Raw genomic sequence first — 21067 nt, 5'->3', positions numbered from 1 at the left:
AGGTCTCCGCCGAGTAGAAGGATAACAGCCGCTCTGTACTGACGGCCCTACTCTGCGCGCCCAGTGGCTGGCATAGTATCTGTAAGCCTGGTCTCCAGTTTGAATAGTCTTTCTGCCACTTTCAAACGCGCGCACTTTAAAAACCAGGCTTTAATTATGTGAACAGCACAATCGCATACACGTTACGGTAGCAGGAGCGAGTGCGTGCTGCGTCCCCGGGTGGGGGTCCCTGCGCCCCCACTGCAGGGCCTTTTAATTAATGTCCCCGAAGCCGCGCTTCCTCCCGCGCCGCGGAGGCCTTCCCGGCCGCGGCCAGGGTGCGAGCGGAGGGTGACCGCCGCTCCAAGGGGACCCGGGACCACGGAGAAGACCTGCAAGAACTTCGCTCCAAGGAAAGCAGGCGCGGTGTACAAAGGCTTCCAAACCCTCTGCGCTCTGAGGCTTGCAGACCTTCGAAGGTCGAGGTAAGCTCGCTCCCAGGCCTCCGCAGAGCAGCGCTGTGCTCCGCGAGCACGTAGCTGGCCTTTTGGGGTGTTTGTTTGTTTTTTTCCTATTTGTTTCCATCGTTGCTGAGTTTCAAGAAGTTGAACATTAACGTGCGGCCTGTGAGCCTGTCGGCCCGCTGGCTTCCTGGGTGACCGTACCCTGAGCGACGCGCCTGTGGAGACACCGAGGGCCGAGCGGCGCCTCTCCGTGGAGCCGCCCAGTCCCGTGTCCGGGAAGCGCGGCTGCGGATCCAGCGGCGTCAGCGCAGCCTGCACGGGGCTTGGCTGCTCTGGGGACTGCGGAGGAGTCTCGGTGGTCCTCCTGCGGAGGTAGGTCTCTGACAGGTTCAAGTCCAAATTAAAATGAATGTCGTTTTCAAATATTTAAGGCCAAGGGGCGAGGGAGAGCGCCACACCCGTCCGTTCCCGCCCCCCCCCCGCCCCAGGTTTCCCAGAAGGGAGAAGGCCTTCCTGAGCTAATTCAAGTATCTCTGCACCAACCGAATTAAACAAAGGCTCAGGTGTGGTCGTGGGCCTAATGCCTCATCGCATCGGCTCCAGTGTAATGTTGATTTTACCGAGTGCTGGCGCTGGCTGGCCGGAATGTGCCTGCAAAACCATATTCAATATATTTCCCTTTACTTAGCGCTCAAAGCAAAGGGAAGCCCTGTTTAAAAATGTATTAAGTTTACGCCTTGGCCCAAATGTCAGGCGTGCTGACCCCCGAAGTGAGGGCTTGAGCTGACTTTTGAAGATTTCGTTTCAATTAAAAAGTAAAGGCAATGATGCGGGTTAAAGGGACTGTGGGGACGAAATGGCATTGAGTAAGTGTGCTTGTATTTCACAGGTTTTAAATAAGCACATTATAGTGGAATTTAAATATTTTAAATGCCAGGTAAAACGTTAGCGTCCTGCTTCACGGACTCGGAGGGTGATTTGCAAGTCTCTGGCGGGCAGTCGCCGGGCCTGAAGCTGTAAGTCCGGTCTGCACTGCAGGCTCACACTGCACTGCAGCTGGAATTCAGGGTTTGCACGTGCACAGGAAAACTGGAGCTCCCTCTTCACTGAAAAGTCAGGTTTGGGGGGCAGCAAAGTGAAATTACAGCTGGATCCCTAAATGGTGTGAAAAGAAGCTTCCTCAGGAAGTGTCAGTGTGTTATCCACAGTGAAATGAAAGACATTGCCGAGAAAGCTTAATTGTCTCAAACTTTGGGTCCTGGTTTAAAACCACAAAATGGGTTATTATGGTAAATCGGAAGGAAACAGTTTTAACTATTTCAAGAAGCTGGCCACTTTAAAGTGCTCTTTGAAAGCCAAAACAACAACAAAAACATGAAGACTTTTCAGCTCCTTCAGTAGGAAATGCGTTTCTTCTTATTTCTCGCATCCGATTGAAGGAAGAGAAACAAAGACCAAGAACCATGTTTACTTCCAGGAGACTAACCAGTTAGTTAGTGGTGCCATTAACACGCCCGGAAGGGGTAATCCGTGCGATGACGTCTTGAGCCAAAAGGGCTGATAAAAACCGGCCCATTGATCCCATGGTTTTATATTTTTAGCTGATAAAACTGTGATACGATGCCCTGTGAGCGCATGTCTACCCACACACGCCGCTGCTTTATTTCTGCAGCGCGAAGCCATCATAGATGAAGACGAAACATTCCCCCACCGCCCGGGAGGCAGGCCTCGCTGACAGGCAGCGGGGAAGGCAGGTACTGTGTCTGATGGAACACGCGTCCTCCCGCGGGCCCACCCCTCCTCTCCCGCTCAGCTTGGAGCAGCTTTTTTTCAAACGGAGCCTCGCTGTCTCCTGGCCACCAGTGCTCCTCACTGACTCAGAGATGACTCACTGGGAGCTACACAAACTCACACCAGCCCTGGGCTGCCCAGCGCCAGGCTGCACCTCCTGCACCCACATCTGGTGGGAATTCAGAAGAAACGTGATTTCTGATTGTTAAGGAGCACATGGCCGGTCGGGATCAGGTGAACCCAAAGCACTTTCTTAGTTTCAACTCTGAGAGATTTGAAGTCTTCATCCTGGACCAGGAAGCAATCCCTCTGGCTTGCCTGGTGCCCACACCAGCAGAAGGAGGGGTTTCCTTTAGTCAGACATTTTAAGGGGTTGTGTTTATTTATTTGGCTGGGTGCTGGATATTTTTTTTCAAGTTGCTTTCCAGAATAGCTATTTCTTTAAAATTATTTTTTTTTCTGGCAGAGGTTGGAAAATAATACTTGATTCATGTTCTTAAACACACACACACATACACTCAGAAACTAGAAAAGAATTGCCAGAACTTTACTTACTACATACGAAGCTGAAACATGTTCCCGTCATTGTTCCCATCAGTTTGGCTGATTGCGCACTTTCTAACATTTTGCTACTTTTTAATGCATTTACAAGGATGTAGTCCACAGTGTACATTCTTTTTAGGTGCCTTTACAAATTTATTATATATATCTATGTGTGTGTGTGCATATTTAACACACACACACACACACACACACACACAATGATTTAGAGCCAGGGGAGTGCTTTTTATGCAATTGTGGAAGCTTGAAACATTTAGCATTTAGAATTGTTTATAATAAAGTATAAACACCTCCATCCACAGTATCAATTTTATCGCCAAGGTTCTTAATATTGTACTTCTGTAGATGAATATTTATGTCATCAAAAGTTATTAAACAAGAAAGTTAGTTATAGATCCCCATTAACAGGACAAAGTTTTCTTATTCTGAGTAGAAAATGGGGTTGTTTTCTGTTTAAAATTCAGTTTGGTTGGGAGTTTGAGGAGAACAATGACATGGTACAGTCAGGGCTGTTCAGGAGTTTGAGAGCTTTTTTTTCATTGATTTTGGACATGTAATGTAATTTGTGAAAATCACATAAATGAGTACACAACCGCAATTTCCCAAAGAACGTGTTTTTGAAGTGTTCCCAGTGTTCCCCAGGCCCGCGTGCCTGAGAATACTCGCAGAACTGTGTGAGGAGCATCGAAGGCTCTGTTCCCTGTCCTTCCTCTCTGAGGCTTGCCGGCCCAGGCCTCTGCGGGAACACACACTTGGCCAAAGAAACCCGCTCTGATGCTGCAGGAGGCTCCAGAAACTTCCCCAGCTCTCCCCGCAGTGCTTGCCCCAAGTCACAAGGCTACCAGGGAAAGACTTGGTTCCCAGGCGCAGCCATCCGACTGCATTTCAGTAATACTAACAATCTCTGCATGCCTTCTGCACATTTATACTTGGAAATAAAAATTAACATTAGCCTCAAGAAAATGCAAGCCTAACCCTAAGATTTGTGCAATACTACTAGTATAAAATAAAAACAGGTTCTTAATAGCATTTGAGTTTTAAAACCTGATTCACTACAAACAGAAATGTCGCTGCCTGGGCCGTCACAAGTGGCCCCAGCGGCACCCCCACAGGCTGCTGCTCGGTGGAGTGGGTGAGGTTCTCTAGGAAACATGTTTCTGGATGTCCCAAACCATTCAGTGACACAGTGAGAATATACATTCATTTCAAAAACAGCCTAGACTCCTGGTCCCTCAAGAAGTAAGTTAACACCGCATAACAAGGCTGAGTGTTTTCAAACTTAAAAATTATTTCCAGGAAGATTTCCATTTAATGACTACAGCAGCGAAAAGTGACACGCTTTAGCACAGCGGGTGGTTTCAGGTAACCACGTGAAAGGGGAGCCTCACATATTGAAGAACGCCGGATGCTTTCCCACATAATCGAAATTTCATGAATAGTAGTTTCCCACGGCAGCTGGCAGGCAAACTCTGCTTCGTACTTGACCTGGTTGTGCTGTCCAGCAACTTTGTTGTGGTTGATCTCCACCATTTAGTGATGTTTCCAAGACCCGGCAGTGCGTGTGTGTGCGTGTGTGTGCACGTGCGCTGGAGGTTATGAACCGACATTAACCGAGAACTCTTCACCCAGCGGATACTCAGTGTGAGATGCTAGACTCAGAGCTGTTCACATGTCCACGTGTTGCTTTTAGGGGGATAAACGACTTTTTCAAAATTAGATATTTCTAAAATTAGAGATTGATTGGAAGGTTGGTCCCTTTCCATACTTCATATGTTCTCTACATCTATACATGTGTATGTAAATGCACATATGAATTTTCCTCTTATTCTATTTAATGTAGACATTTCCCTTTGTTTTTAAGAATTATGGGAGGAGGTGAGGGCGCATTCACAGACTTTTAAAAATTCCCACCTCATTGAGGGATCATTGCCGAATGAAGTTGTAAGATATCTAGAGTGTGCACCGTGGGGATTTGATCTACCAACACTCCGAAAGGAGTCCTAGCTCATTACCGCAGATCTGTCCCTTCAAAATATAAAGATTCCAAGATTCACCCCCAACACACAAACTAACTATGGGGACAACAGAGAAAACATAACTGACATGTAAGATGACTGTGTTTAAATTTTAAAATAGCACACCAGTGAGGTTTCCATAAAGGTTGAACGTTGTTTTTTCCATGAGTGACAAAATCTCCGCGGAAGGCCAGGGGCTGCGGGTGGGTCTGCGACGCCACTGCGGCTTCCTCTCCGAGCGGAGTCATCACACACACCTGACTCGGGTGAGGCAGCGCGGGGGGCGGCCCTATGGAGGGTATTACATTTTCCGCCTGGAATATTTTGGGGCACATAACCCAGACCTTTCCAGATCTTCATTTTAATGTCTTAAAGTCAAAATGGTGTTTTAAAATCTTATTAAGACATAAGAGAATGATTGAAAGCGTAGCTATATTCTACTCAAGGGAGAGAATATATCAGTCCAGACTGTGAGTGAGGGAGGCGCTCAGGTTTGTGGAGGTGTTTGTCCGACGGAGCGTGTGAGGTATGAATACAAATACCTACGTGTATCCTGCATACTCATCCATTTGGCATTGGTATCACAACTTAACATGTAAAAAACATCCAGGGGATGAATGCGTCACATGATCATTGTTAATGCAAACTATGGAGTAAATAGTGTCTATAAATGTTGAGCCCACATTTAAACTAAAAACATTTTTACCTTTTTGTATAGGCTTCCCAGCACCGATGGGGGTGTGAGATTCTAATATACGAAATAATTGCTCTCAAGGCTAGGGTATTTCCTACTTTAAATAAATCGTGTAGCCAAAATAATGTGTAGCCTTTCTAAGGGGGGTGGCATTCACTCAGTTGTAGGTACCAAAGCCCCTCCGCTCCTTGGATTGAAAGTGGGGTGCACCGTGCCCCTCTGGAAACTGTCCCTTAAGTACTCCATGGCCACGGCCACCGGCAGTCCCTGGGCTTGGTTTTAAACCTCCAGGGAAAGGAGTGGGGGCAGGACAAGAATTGCAGAGCGCTGGCGGTGTTGAGGCCGGGTTCAAGGTGCAGGGGAGTAGATTACATCCTTCTTTTTACTCTTGTGCATATTTGAAATTTCCCACAATATAGAAGTATTAGAAATATGCGTCCACAGGAAGCGCTTCTTGCAGAAAGTCAAGGATGTGCCTGTTGGTTTTGAACACGACAGTGACGTCCCTAACTTCTTTCTTCCCAGGTCTGCAAAGCTCTGCTCCGCCCAGGCCCCTTACTGACCCCGAGGCCGCTGCCCCTGGGAAGGAGGAAGTCACACCAGGTCAATGCAGCCTCTGTCCTCCTGGTTCCCCATGGGAAGGAATCTATGTCTCGTTTCTGTCACGTTGGCTCGTTGTGTGATATTTTATTGAAAATCTGTTGCATCATAAAAAAACAAAAACAAACCTCATTCTTCCGATAGGTGAAGCTGAGGGCATAAAACAAATGACCTTTGTGGGTTTTGGTAAAAATTGGCTTGGCAATAAAGTATTTAATTTGACAACAGGAAAAAAGGTGAAGCATTTCATAAACGAAGCAAGGATTTAATCATGTGCACTGTATATCTATGCGCATATACAAGTATTGTGTTCTGAGTGATAAGAGCTTGATTTGATTCCTTAAATATTCGATGGTTCATAAAATTAATAAAATATATTGCCACAAATTCCAGATCATGTCTTCTGGGTTCTATATGGTTATATACGAGCTCATTCTATATTAGGAATGAAATTTAAGTTTCTAGAAACCATAAGTTTAAAAACTTTTTAATTCTAAAATTTAGTTGAATGAGTAAAAATAATGAAAACTTTTAGAGCGAACATTATGTTGGCCTTTCTTATGCGTGCATTCTGAATTCAAATGATTTAGAACGTTGATTATTATTACATCATGCACTTTAAAATGAGACACCAAAGACCAGGTTTTGTTTTGCTGCAGATTCTCCAGTTGTGTTTTTGTCCTTAAAAGAGTCCTCGCTCTCATGTAGTGTGTAGATTTCACTCTGAGCCCAGCCATCACTCTGTGCGTGCTTTTGTAGGTGTGGAGACGGACAGGGAGGTAAGACCTTTTGTGAAGGTGCCTTTTGACCCCTTAATACCAGTGTAGTAATTACCTCACTCTCAAACATTTCATTGTTTCTTTTACATTTACATCCAATGGAATCTGACCTTAATTATTTAAAACGTCTGGTGTACGTTATACTTGCTTTAAAAAGAAATTGGCATTGTTGTCAGGGAGAGTTTCCTGGGCAGGGTGATATAAATTGTGCCCTGAAAGATGAAAACTGTTTGCCATATTCCCTCCTTGTCTGGAAGGCACACTGTTTAAACCCGTCAGCTGGCTACTCTGTAGGAAAATGTACTATTCCCACCTTCCTCTCTCCCCTACCCCAGTTCTAATTAAGAGTCGGATTTTAATGTTAACGTCTCATATTTGGGGAAGCTGAGGAGGTGTGTGCCGTTTGGGTCAGTCTGTAGCTGGTTACGCAGTGTGGACACTGTAGTCCAAGGGACCTGCAGCAGATAGAAGGTGGCACAGGATGAGGAACAATGAGCACCATTTTCCAGTTGGTCGTAAAATCATTGCTTACAATACAGTCCCTGTATCTTTAGGTAAACTCCTCTGTTTGAGATGAATTTAGCATTTCAACTAGTAAGTCATCAGCACTCTACCACCTCGGGCTTCCTTGGTAACTGCACCGGAAACAAACACTGTGTCTTCTCAGGACCCGGCAGAGAGGCTGGCACAAAGCTTCCCCTCAAGCTGCAGCGTGGTGACGGGTCAGCCAGTCCTTTCAGACTCTCATTGGCTATTGTTACAAATTCTCAAATATGAACAGAACTCATGCTGATAGGGGAAGTGAAGAGAACTGGGGCTCCCTTTACAGCCTCCGTGATGGTGCACAGGTGTGCCTGGTCTCCGTGATGGTGCACAGGTGTGCCTGGTCTCCGTGATGCTGCACAGGTGTGCCTGGTCTCCTCCGTGATGGTGCACAGGTGTGCCTGGTCTCCTCCGTGATGGTGCACAGGTGTGCCTGGTCTCCTCCGTGATGGTGCACAGGTGTGCCTGGTCTCCTCCGTGATGGTGCACAGGTGTGCCTGGTCTCCTCCGTGATGGTGCACAGGTGTGCCTGGTCTCCTCCGTGATGGTGCACAGGTGTGCCTGGTCTCCTCCGTGATGGTGCACAGGTGTGCCTGGTCTCCTCCGTGATGGTGCACAGGTGTGCCTGGTCTCCTCCGTGATGGTGCACAGGTGTGCCTGGTCTCCTCCGTGATGGTGCACAGGTGTGCCTGGTCTCCTCCGTGATGGTGCACAGGTGTGCCTGGTCTCCTCCGTGATGGTGCACAGGTGTGCCTGGTCTCCTCCGTGATGGTGCACAGGTGTGCCTGGTCTCCTCCGTGATGGTGCACAGGTGTGCCTGGTCTCCTCCGTGATGGTGCACAGGTGTGCCTGGTCTCCTCCGTGATGGTGCACAGGTGTGCCTGGTCTCCTCCGTGATGGTGCACAGGTGTGCCTGGTCTCCTCCGTGATGGTGCACAGGTGTGCCTGGTCTCCTCCGTGATGGTGCACAGGTGTGCCTGGTCTCCTCCGTGATGGTGCACAGGTGTGCCTGGTCTCCTCCGTGATGGTGCACAGGTGTGCCTGGTGGTCTCCATGATGGTGCACAGGTGTGCCTGGTCTCCACGGATGGGCATTTCTCATGGATGTTGATAGATCTCCTTTGTAGAGAACCATGCATCTTGTCTCTGATAGCAAATAGCTAAGGTTTTGCTAAATAGGACTTTTCAGCTTTTTCTTATTTCCCAGTCAAAATAGTCTTGTTTCTTCCAAGATTTCTGATATCTCAAGACTGGATAGATTTTTTTTCTTTCCAGAATTGTTTTCCAGATCAAACATATTAAACTCATATAAATACAGGGTGTCCCAAAAATGTAGACACACTTCCCAGCTAATCGCTCAATTGATGTTTATTTCCTTTCAGATGTAACCCATTGGAATTAATAATTATGTAAAGTGTGTCTACAGTTTGGGGGCACCTTGTATTTTGTAGTTGCTGATGAAAACCACGTTTGCCTGACAGGCAGAAACTACTGGGTTTCTTCCGGCTGCAGTGATTCCTGGTTTCCCTCTGGGTCACTGGGAGGCTGTGCTGCTCTGGCTGCTGAGCAGGAATGGGACATAGTAGCTGCTGGCTTTCACGTCCCTCCTAACTGCATTCTTTCCTTGTTAATGACACCAGTGACCAAAAAAAAAAGCAAAAAGCCAGGAAGAGCAAAACAAAAAACACCTAGAATATGATGGAAAAGTTTCTCAGAATCAAAGAGGTCAAAAAAGTTCCTGGAAGGAAAGGGGTGGGGCTACGCTTATTAAAATAACGAGGAGAGGAGACGTGTGTTGAGGTGATGCTTTCCCCTTGTAGTTCATGCGGTGGTTTCTTTGGGTCTCCATGGGAGACTTCTGGGAAGCTGTTCTCATAAAGAAAAGGCCACACGGGCTGAAGGAACAGTTTATATTTGTTATGTGAATTGCTATTTGCTAAAAATAAGCTAAGAACAATGAATCCATTTCACTGAGGAGTGCGGAGTGGAATTCAGCCAAAGTCCCAAACGGGAGAGATCAATACTTTATTTACTAAGACAAACCCTAAATATTAGAGTCGATAGCTGGTTATATTTTTTATACTTGCTTCTCTGCCTAAGTTGATATTTATTCATGTTATGCAATAGCGTTATCTAAATAAAAATTTTAATTATATATTAATCTTAAAATTCAGACTCATACTAATGGAATATGAGAAAAGGCTACCCTTTGATGTGATTTTTTGGCCTGTTTTAAAATTGGATACAAATCTGTGAGCTAATTTTAAGTCTTAACACCCACTCATGACATATGGCCTAGCTCGATGCCAGCATGCAATTAACCATGATGCTAAGTTGTCGCAATACAAGATACCTGTTAGGTGTGTGTTCTTATGATTTCTACCTCTCATTTCCTGTCCCTTTATATGTTTCTTAAATTCCTCAGATTATTTGTTTTTAGAGCAAAGAACTAAATAGATTAAAGATCAAATACAAGCAATGAAATTTAAAGATGAAAGTCGTAAAACCTCATTGCCCTGAAGTCACCTAGCAAAAGATGCAGCAAATGGCCTTGCTGGGAGACACTGGCTGCTCTTTGCCCTAAATGGGTATTTGCTGAGGAGGAAGGGCGCAGTCTGTACTGTTCTTCACACAAAGGAGAGGGTGACAAGATTTAATCTGATCTTAGCTCATTTGTCTGCAGGGCCAGCGCCTGCAGAGCCAGGCTTTGCCCCTGAGGTCCGTGTGGGCAGTGGGGTCCACACGCCACACACAGGCCTCTGCCCTCCCGGAGGGCTAGGAGACGGGTGGGGAGGCAGAAGCGCAGGGACGAGATGCACGCGCACTAACCTGTGGGCGCAGATAGAAATAAAGTCGGGCGGGGAGTCAGCCAGAGCGTCCCTGGCCGCCGAGATCTCAGGGAAAAAGTGTCTAGAAATTCCTTTAGTTCCTCAAGATAACGCCAGAAAGAAAAAAAACAAACAACACTCTAAGTTACAGCACAGAGAAAATGTTCCCCCCACAGCAGCGCGCACTTACAGAACATGGCCTGTTCGGAAGGGACTGGCAACCAAAACACCGCGGCTGCACTGGGGACAGGAGAGTCTTAGTCTAACATGGCTGGTTATTATGGAACACAGGTTTCAAGAAATCGTGGGTCAAATCGTGTCCCCTGAACAGAGCAGGGCGAGCAGCAGGCTCGCGGTGAGGTGAGCAGTTAAGTAGGCGACGGAGAGCCGTGGGCCCCAGCGCCCGCCACAGGCCCGGCCATCTGAGAAGCCGCAGAGGGGAACAGTTCTTCCCTGGGAGCCCAATAGCGATTTGAATAAACCGATATCTAAGGAACGCAAGGTGTGAAATGGAGCGCTCTGCCCAGGTCAGCTCACCGAGCCCGGCTGCGATGCGGAAGGTCCTGTAGGTGAGGAGCTAAATATGAACAGAATCTCAGGCTTCATGGTCAGCGGGCCGGCACCTGAAGTGCTTGAACGTGCCGCTGACAGGTCCTCTGAGGGGCTTGCCTCGGAGCTGCGTGCGGAGCGGCGGGGATGTCTCCCAGCGTCCTCTCTGATGCCGCCGGGAAGGGTGATAATCCTCGCGGGGACACCCTCGCCCGCAGGAGGCTTCAGTGGGTGGTTTCATTGTCTGATCTCGATGATCTTGATGGTTTCGTTGTTCTTCATCAGAGGGGCTGACGAGGCACCGCGTGCCCTGTGGTGTGTAGAAGGAAGCAGAGAACCAAAAAATAGACTATTTGGTCCCCATTAAAAATGGACCCTATTTAAAGCAGCAAGGTATTAAAACCGAGTGAAATCTAATACAAGGTTCAATAAGTGTTATTAAATTATTACACCTTTAGGTGAAAAGATACCCTTCAACTCTCTTTATATGCAATCAAAGCCGTGATTAAATATTCATGTCCTAAGATGAAAGGGTCACTTGAATGGGTTTTTGTGAAAAGCAAACCCCCAAATGATGAACAGGCCGCGCTGTGAGTCAGCTACATTTGTATCCTTTGTGGACCTGAAGCCGGGCTGGTGTGGCGAGGGCGGGCCTCAGGCTGGGCCAGCCCTGCTGGGGCTGCATCCTGGGCGCCGGAGGTGCGTGGCGACCTTGCTCGGGAAGCCTGTGTCTGCCCAGGAGTGATGTGGCAGGTCCTCGGCAGAGGCAGAAGCAACTCGGAGAGGGATTCGTGTCGCAACAAACACCCTCAAACCAAGCTGAATAAACGCTGCTGGTTTTCCATACTAATGGGTGTGGTGCATTGAACCTAAGAGAGGGATATACTAGTATATATTTTTAAATTTGTAAGCAATGCTTTTTGCCCTTCTTGATGCCTTCATCTCAAATCCAGTTTCTCTAGTTCCCGCAACTTATTCCCAGATGGTGGAAGTTTTCTGTTAGTTAGGAACACAATGTGGGGTTACCCTCAGTCACCCCATTCTCGGACAGGGTGGAAGCAGTGGGACCAGGTACCCCAGCTTTCTCGTGGGGAGGGCAGTCGCGTGACCCATGCCCAGGGCTCCAGCTGGTACGAGGACAGGCAGGTGGGGGCGCTGGCCCAGGTTGGCAGTCCCTTTGTGTGTCCAGGATGCCCATGCTGTCCTGTGTCTTGGCTCTGAGCAGCCCGGGCCCGGGTCCTGGTCTCAGAGGAGCAAACCCTGGGCCTGCCGTACGGCCGGAGGCACAGCCAGCTGCCTTTTTCCTGTTCGCGCTCTCTGATGTCACCTGGGGGCCCTTCTCATGGGTTGGCTGTAGACCCAGCCTCACCTGGAGACCTGGCCTAGCAGCGCGGCCCTGAACAGCTGCCCCCGTGCTCTCCCCGCCGCCGGCAGGCTCCCGGGAAGGGCTTGGGCCTCCGGCCGGGGCACCAGGGGGGCCTGCACCACAGCCAAACACCAGGCTCCTGCTGGGCCTCCCATGTGAGGGCGCATCTCGTTTAACCAGCCAGAGCGGGAAGGCTGAGGCCCCGTGCCCGAGGCCCGCGTGGTGCCCGACACCCGCATGCACCCTCCTCAAACGCTGTCTGGTTTTGTGCTCATGGGCACCTGTCGTTCAACGCCTATGGGTTGTGAGGCCGGGGGGTGGGCGCTGAGCATCACAGGACAAAGGGCAGAGGGACTGGGCAGAGCACCCTCCAGTCACCAGGTTGTGGCAACCACGTCCATTGGGCACTGGCTGGGGGGGAGGCGTGGAGAGAGACCCGCTGCATCCGTGAAAGCTGATGCCCGCCTCGTGCTGGACAAGGAAGGGCTGGGGTCCTCCTCCTGCTCCTCCTTCCTCGAGGGCCCCTGCCCCGGCCCCCTGCCCCGCAGGGAGGCTTTTTCAGCAGGGCCCAGAGGCCTCGGGCCTGGACACTGCTCCTGGCCGGTGGTCTCCCACGGAGTCGGGGGGCCTCTGGGCCCATGATCCTAGTGACTCTGCTTCCGAGAATAGAGAAGCAGGGACCCCAGTGGGAAGGTCAGGGCGACCTAGGGGACACCTCAGTGGGGGGCATCTCCCCCATAGACTGTCATCCGAGGCCTGCGAGAAGGTCCTGATCCCAGGCAGTCTGGTTTGCAGGACCAGCAAGAGTGAGGGGAGCCCATCCCCTGCCACCCCACCCTTCGGGGCCCCTGCACACGCCCAGGGCCACGCCCCACAGCGCGGGCCAGTGGCTTTGTCCACCTGATCGCCCTCAGGTGTGGGCATGGTGCTAAAACTTGAGTTTCAATCTAAACTCAAATGCAGATTGTGAAATGATTCCATCTGTTCTTGCTGATTTTCAGGAGTAGAAGGAGGTTGATTTTTCTTGGCTCATTCAGCTCTTACAGTGCCCCGGGAACCAGGCGTCTTCTTGGGCCCTTTAGACAGGGGTGGGGAGCGTCCGCCCGAGGGTCGTACGAGGCCCGTAAAATCACTTGGTCTGGCCCTGAAGGCTCTGGGGGAGTTCATTGAGTGTCTGACTGAATACAGCAGGCCAGTGTTTAAGTGGGTAGTCTGTACGGCCCAGAATGACGTCAGAAGACCCAGATGGCCCTTGGTGGAGAAAAGGTGCCCCTGCTGTGGAGTTTTACAGACATTTGATGAAGTGCTGTGACCAGTTTTGTCCTGGTCACTGCCCCTCTGAGAGCCTTGTGCAGGGATGGAGCCTCCCCCCGGGCCAGGAATGGGGGGCCCCTCCCCTTTGGGGTTCCCCTTTATCGAGCACCCACTGCACGCTCCTTGCCGTGGTCGGTAGTGTGTCTGCCGGCTCCACCTCTTCGGTCTCACTGGTGGACGTTGCCAACTCTCTCCCCAGTCTCCTTGCAAGGCCCTGGTCAAGGCCCCCCCGAGTGCCTACCGCCCTTGCCACTCTGGAAGCAGCAGGGCAAGTCCGGGTCCACAGGAGCCCGCCATGGGAGCCCCCAGTCTTTAAATGCGTGGGGTACCATTCCGATGGGAGCCCCTGAGGCTGGGGGTGTTGCGGGCACTGCCTCAGCTCCCCACCTGGCTGCGGAGAAGGGGCCGCACGACAGGGTTTCTTGTAAGTACAAATAAATAGGGTATTTAGAAAATATACACTTAAAAATAAGAAAATAAAACATTTCTAGAATCCCATCACCCAGATAATTGTTTACACCACATATGTGTACACACATGTATGTGTGTGTGCGCACATATAACTTACATGTCCAAGGCCCAGCTGCTGGCCCGTGACCTGCCTTTTCATTCAATATGTTGTGAATTTCTTTTCACGTCATTCAGTATTTCTCCTCAACATAAATAATGACTGCAAAGTGCCTATTTCACATGTGACATGTCACACATCTCACTAGTCTGTACGAGGCCACGTGGGCTGTGTTCACTTTCTGTCATTGTGAACCAGGCGAAGATGCCTTCTGTCGGGGGACTCTCCACGGCTCAGGGTTCCTCCAGATGCACCTGCGGGGGCTGTGCCGGCGGCAGCGACGCGCCTCCCTTCTCGTCTGGCTTCTCATTATTCCAGGAAGGTCTTGGGGAGCGTGGGCCCGAGTTCTGACGGCACTGCCAGCGTCCAGCCCTGCGCCCGTCGTCCTCGCGTGACGGGTGCCCTGTCGGGGAGGCGCCCAGAAGAGTCCTGTCCCATGTGGGAATGCACGTGGCTCCAGGCCGCGCCGGGCATGGTTCTCCAGCTGCTGGGCAGGCACTGTCTCCTGCCACCCTCACAGCAATCTCGTGCAGAAACGCAATGATTATCTCCACCTCGTCGATGAAGAACCATGCGTGACCCGGGTCAGAGCCCAGGGGTCCCAGCTGTGGCACCCACAGGTTCCCAGGGGGTCTGACCCCGGAGCAGGACGTCAGGAGAACTGGCCGCGGGGCCTGTAGGCAGCCCGCATCAGTGCAGCGCTGGCAGTGTCCTTTGCAAAGAGGGCTTTGCGGGCAGTGTGGCTCCGCTCGTCCAGGCAGGCTGGCCACGGGCTTGTCCACGGGGTGGTTCTCTTCAAGATCATGGCAGGAAACGTGCGCCACCAAGAGGCAGGACTCCGCTCATCTGCGCAGGCAGGGCTTCCGGGTCACTGAGGCCAGCGTGGCATCTGAGCGGCCCAGAAGCAATCCCATGGGTACTGGCCGCTCTGAGCACGTGACGTAGGGTGCGGCCACAGCTCGGCTGTGGGCTCCTCGCGGCATTCCATTGACGCTCATAATGACACTGCTCTTTGCACTCGCCTTGGCCTCCCAGGGGCCCTGGTCCTCCAGCGAGCATTCGACCTCCCTCTGTCGCGGAGCCCCGAGGCCCCGCCGCGCCCTTCTGAGACGGGTATATTTACATGCATGAATGAAAGGCGCAAGATCACAAGGAAACCCATTCGGCTGAAATGGTAAGAATGCATTTTAATTGTAATGTGGGCTTCTTTCCTGGTTTATTAAGTAACCATGCCCAGCAGCAGGTCTGGTAGCCGGTTCGGAAGTAGCCACGAGCAGAGGCGGTGTTCTGTGCGATCTCCCACAACGGCAGCGTGACGAGGACGTATCCGTGGCTTAAACTGGCCACCTCATCGCGGCACTGCTGCCCCGTGAGGCCGTCTTGTCTATTTCACAAGGAAAAGATCGGAGCCCTTCCAGCCAGAGCTGGATTAGTGAGAGCGAGGACCAACTCCCAGACTCAGAGCTCCTGCCCCAGCCCCAGCCCCAGTCCCAGCCCCAGCTGGTTTGGCTCAGTGGATAGAGCATCAGCCTGCGGACTGAAAGGTCCCGGGTTCGATTCTGGTCAAGGGCTAAACTCAGTTGCAGGTCGTGGCGGGAGGCAACCAATGGATGTTTCTCTGTCTCTCCCCCTCCCTTCCACTCTCTCTAAAAATCAATGGAGGGGAAAAAAATATCCTCATGTGAGGATTAACAAAAAACAAAAAAAAGAAAGAACTCCTGCCCTAAAGTAAACAGCAGTAAGTAATCCTGTTTAGAGCAGAAACGGAGACGGAGAAGCTAACAGCAAGTAGGAGTCCCACACGGGCCTTCTGACGAGTGTGTCGATTTGCCGGCCCCCTCAGCGTTCAGTCTTAAAATGATCCTGTGCACCAGGTTCGATTCTGGTCAGGGCACGTGCCCGGGTTGTGGGCTGGATCCCCAGTAGGGGACGTGCAGGAGGCAGCCGATGGATGTTTCTCTCTCACATCAATGTTTCTCTCTCTCCCTCTCTCTTCCTCTCTCTCTAGAACCAATAATAATAAAACATATTTAAAATGATACTATCCCAGAGATTTCATCCCGAAATCCTTCCCAAAAGATCAGTTGATGACATTTACTACTCAGTGAAGGAGACAATTGGTAAAATGACAAGATGTTCTAAAGAGCAGTCTAGGGCCCAGCTGGCTCGGCTCAGTGGTTGAGCTTGACCTATGAACCAGGAGGTCATGGTTCGATTCCCAGTCAGGGCACAAGCCCAGGTTGTGGGTTCAATCCCCAGTGTGGGACTTGCTGGAGGCAGCAAATTGGTGATTTTCATCCTTGATGTTTCTGTCTCTCTCTCCCTCTCCTTTCCTCTCTGAAATCAGTAAAAAAAATGTTTAAGAAATAAAAGGGAAAATAAAATAAGGAAAAGGGAAGACCAGTTATTGATCATACAAGATCCACGTCGGAACCACAGGAACACCCAGGGGATGAGGAGCTTCACGTCACCAGAGGAAAACCTCCGCCGGCCCGGGACCCGCAGACACGCGGGATTGCGGGAATATTTGCAAACAGCTGTGGACTCCGCTTCTCCTGTTCTGGGAGCAGGGCCCTCAGGGCCTGTCTTGCCACAATTCTTTACAAAATAAAGTGCGCGGAGTAGGCCCCTGAGCACAGACTTTCAGAAACCCGCACCTACAAGAGCGTTCGGGATCATCCATGCATCTCACTAACGACCTCATGGAAGGTGGGCGGCACTAACAGCAGGACTTCCGCTGACCGACCCCTCCTGCCCTCTGCACACCCCACGGCGGCCGCGTCACCGCAGGACACAGGTGGTCATTGCTCCTTTGCTAAGATGCGCTGAGGCAGAGTGAGCTCTACTGGAAGCCAACGCTCCATCCCCTACCCCAGCTGTCCTCCTCTCCCCGTCCCCTGGGACCCGCATCTCCACTGCAACACCTTACACCCCACACCACCACCTCTGCCCCAGACCCTGCTCTCGGCTCACGCGGCTCCACAGACCACGGACTCCAGACAATGGGCTTCATGGACCAAGATGGTGCCTGTCCTCCCTCCAGCTGCCCGCCAACTGCCTCATCCTCCTGCCAGCTGCCCGCCAACTGCCCCATCCTCCTGCCAGCTGCCCGCCAGCTGCCCCATCCTCCCTCCAGCTGCCCCATCCTCCCTCCAGCTGCCCCATCCTCCCTCCAGCTGCCCCATCCTCCCTCCAGCTGCCCCATCCTCCCTCCAGCTGCCCCATCCTCCCTCCAGCTGCCCCATCCTCCCTCCAGCTGCCCCATCCTCCCTCCAGCTGCCCCATCCTCCCTCCAGCTGCCCCATCCTCCCTCCAGCTGCCCCATCCTCCCTCCAGCTGCCCCATCCTCCCTCCAGCTGCCCCATCCTCCCTCCAGCTGCCCCATCCTCCCTCCAGCTGCCCCATCCTCCCTCCAGCTGCCCCATCCTCCCTCCAGCTGCCCCATCCTCCCTCCAGCTGCCCCATCCTCCCTCCAGCTGCCCCATCCTCCCTCCAGCTGCCCCATCCTCCCTCCAGCTGCCCCATCCTCCCTCCAGCTGCCCCATCCTCCCTCCAGCTGCCCCATCCTCCCTCCAGCTGCCCCATCCTCCCTCCAGCTGCCCCATCCTCCCTCCAGCTGCCCCATCCTCCCTCCAGCTGCCCCATCCTCCCTCCAGCTGCCCCCATCTTTCCACCAGTTGCCCTCCTCCACCCCACGTTCTCTGGCAGCCTATGCTCTACCCTTCTGGCTTCCCAGCCGTATTAACCTTTCCCACTCCCTCAGCATTACTCCTGCCCTCCCAGGTCTCTGCATCCAGTACTGGCTGTGACTGAGTATGAAAAAGCAGACTGAACATGTGAAATGGTCGCCAGTGCCCGCTAACACCATCACCACACACCGTTGCCACAGTTTCTCCTGGTGGTGAGAGCTCATGACCTGCTCTCCTAGCAGCTTTGGAACATGCACCACGGTGCTGCCTGCAGTCACCACGCTGAGCGTGACCTCATTTCTCAATGACACACGTCTCGCGTCTTCAGGCCCCACACTGAAGCGAGTATAATGCCGTATGTAGTGATACCTCAGTGCCTGTAAATAGCTACTCAACAGGTAAAAAGCAGGCCAAGCCCTGGCCGGGCGGCTCCGTGGGTTACAGCGCCGTCCCCATGCGCCAAGGTTGTGGGTTTGATCCCCAGTCAGGGCACATACAAGAACCAGCCGATGATGGCATCCATAAGTGGAACAACAAACCCATGTTTCTCTCCCCTCTTCCCACTTCCTGTCTTTTTCTAAAATCAATAAATAAAAATTAAAAATAAATTAATGAATAATAGAAAGTAGGCCCAGTGGCACTAAGGAAAGAGCCTCGCAGAGGGGCCCGCGGCCTGGCGGCTGTGTGGCCTGGCAGCCACCTCGTCCCGGAGAAGAACGGGCTGGTGGGTGACGCTCAGCGCTTCCCGTTGTTCCATGATCCCATGGAAGCCCCTGCTCGCAGGGATGTGTCCATGCAGGGATTTTGCTGTCTGTCTGTCTGTTTGTTTTGGTCAGCCTCCCCCCAGCTTTCTCCCTCCTCCCCCTCAGCCCTGAGCATCGTATCTGCTGGCGTCCATGGTGCTCAGGCACCAGCGGCCTTCCTGCGCTGGGCGTCTGAGTTCGGTCCAGCTCCTCCTCTTCCTGCTCAGCACCTGTCCCTCCCTCTGCTCCTCTGTTCTTTGATGGATCGTCTTCACTTTTCTTCCTCTTTTGTTTCTTTGAGGTCCTCTAAACTGTTTGCACATTTAAAAAGGATTTCCGTCTTCCCCATGCCCCGTTCTCTCCTCTGTACCAAGTGCTACAAGCGTGTTTCCTGTGACCCGCCACGGGCCTGCCGCTCACCATGGCAACCGCAGGGCCGAGGCTGGGCAGGACGCCACCGTCTCAGCTTCCCCTTCTTGGTGGAGAAAAGGCTGGAAGGAGCAGACAGAATTCCCTGGGGACACCTGGCCCGCGCCCAGATGGGGGACAGCTGGACCTCGGGTGTCCAGAACCCCGCCGGCCGCAGGCAGCGAGGGGAGTTTGGTGACAGAGGCTCTGGCTCATTCGTGACATGTGACCTGACAAGGAGCAGGTCATGGTAAGCCGGTGAGATAACAGCTCGCCCGGGATGGCGAGGACGCTGGTCCCGGAGAGTCCGGGCAAAGGGGCGGGTCCTGGCCAAGGAGCCCCATCCGCGCTCCATGCTCAGGCCTTGTCTCTGACCCTTTCCCTCTCTCAAAGCGTGGCCCTGCAGCCGAAGCCTTGCCTGGGCCCACGTTTCGGCTGCACGGCCCCCTGGAGCCTGGGCAGGGCCAGGGGTCCCGCCAGCCCTGCTCCCTGAGCTGTGCCCCTTCTCTCTGGGGCCCCAGCTCTGCCACCACCCTCCCTTTGCCTCGGGGGCCGGGAAGTCAGCCGGAGCTTCCCCAGCCAGCCTTCCTGCGTCCTCACGGCTGGCCGGGGCTGACCGCAGGAGGCTGAGGACGACACCCGATGACACTGCCCTGCTCCCCGATGACACTGCCCTGCTCCCCGATGACACTGCCCTGCTCCCCAATGGCCTGCCCTGCTAATGACACTGCCCTGCTCCCCAATGACACTGCCCTGCTCCCCAATGACACTGCCCTGCTCCCCAATGACACTGCCCTGCTCCCCAATGACACTGCCCTGCTCCCCAATGACACTGCCCTGCTCCCCAATGACACTGCCCTGCTCCCCAATGACACTGCCCTGCTCCCCAATGACACTGCCCTGCTCCCCAATGACACTGCCCTGCTCCCCAATGACACTGCCCTGCTCCCCAATGACACTGCCCTGCTCCCCAATGACACTGCCCTGCTCCCCAATGACACTGCCCTGCTCCCCAATGACACTGCCCTGCTCCCCAATGACACTGCCCTGCTCCCCAATGACACTGCCCTGCTCCCCAATGACACTGCCCTGCTCCCCAATGACACTGCCCTGCTCCCCAATGACACTGCCCTGCTCCCCAATGACACTGCCCTGCTCCCCAATGACACTGCCCTGCTCCCCAATGACACTGCCCTGCTCCCCAATGACACTGCCCTGCTCCCCAATGACACTGCCCTGCTCCCCAATGACACTGCCCTGCTCCCCAATGACACTGCCCTGCTCCCCAATGACACTGCCCTGCTCCCCAATGACACTGCCCTGCTCCCCAATGACACTGCCCTGCTCCCCAATGACACTGCCCTGCTCCCCAATGACACTGCCCTGCTCCCCAATGACACTGCCCTGCTCCCCAATGACACTGCCCTGCTCCCCAATGACACTGCCCTGCTCCCCAATGACACTGCCCTGCTCCCCAATGACACTGCCCTGCTCCCCAATGACACTGCCCTGCTCCCCAATGACACTGCCCTGCTCCCCAATGACACTGCCCTGCTCCCCAATGACACTGCCCTGCTCCCCAATGACACTGCCCTGCTCCCCAATGACACTGCCCTGCTCCCCAATGACACTGCCCTGCTCCCCAATGACACTGCCCTGCTCCCCAATGACACTGCCCTGCTCCCCAATGACACTGCCCTGCTCCCCAATGACACTGCCCTGCTCCCCAATGACACTGCCCTGCTCCCCAATGACACTGCCCTGCTCCCCAATGACACTGCCCTGCTCCCCAATGACACTGCCCTGCTCCCCAATGACACTGCCCTGCTCCCCAATGACACTGCCCTGCTCCCCAATGACACTGCCCTGCTCCCCAATGACACTGCCCTGCTCCCCAATGACACTGCCCTGCTCCCCAATGACACTGCCCTGCTCCCCAATGACACTGCCCTGCTCCCCGATGACACTGCCCTGCTCCCAACAATGTCGGCCACCCTGCAGCCAGCCCTGTGCAGTGTGGAGGCAGCGGGAGGGTGTGGATGCCGTGATGACAGGTGAGGGGGGTGGCTCTCTCAGCCCCCCCATGCCCTGGCCTCTCCCTGAGGCTTCCCCTCATCTGTCTCCTCTCCGCCCAGCACCCTTCCCAACCCTTCATGGCTCCTGGTGTCACCCACGTA

At 52.8% G+C, this 21067-nt stretch overlaps 1 long non-coding RNA gene across 1 annotated transcript; it reads left to right on the top strand.

Annotated features, from left to right (window-relative positions):
• The first annotated feature begins 8 nt into the window (after positions 1 to 8).
• LOC106724529 lies at positions 9 to 6496 on the top strand. The gene is made up of 2 exons (XR_001360345.1): positions 9 to 464; positions 6030 to 6496. It is a non-coding gene; the product is annotated as an uncharacterized LOC106724529 (long non-coding RNA).
• Positions 6497 to 21067: the final 14571 nt, after the last annotated feature.

The sequence above is a fragment of the Myotis brandtii genome, unplaced genomic scaffold (genome assembly GCF_000412655.1).
Source record: "Myotis brandtii unplaced genomic scaffold, ASM41265v1 scaffold868, whole genome shotgun sequence".
Taxonomy (NCBI): Eukaryota; Metazoa; Chordata; class Mammalia; order Chiroptera; family Vespertilionidae; genus Myotis; species Myotis brandtii.
The sequence above is the reverse complement of the archived record's forward strand: the minus strand, read 5'-3'. Positions and strand labels throughout refer to the sequence as shown.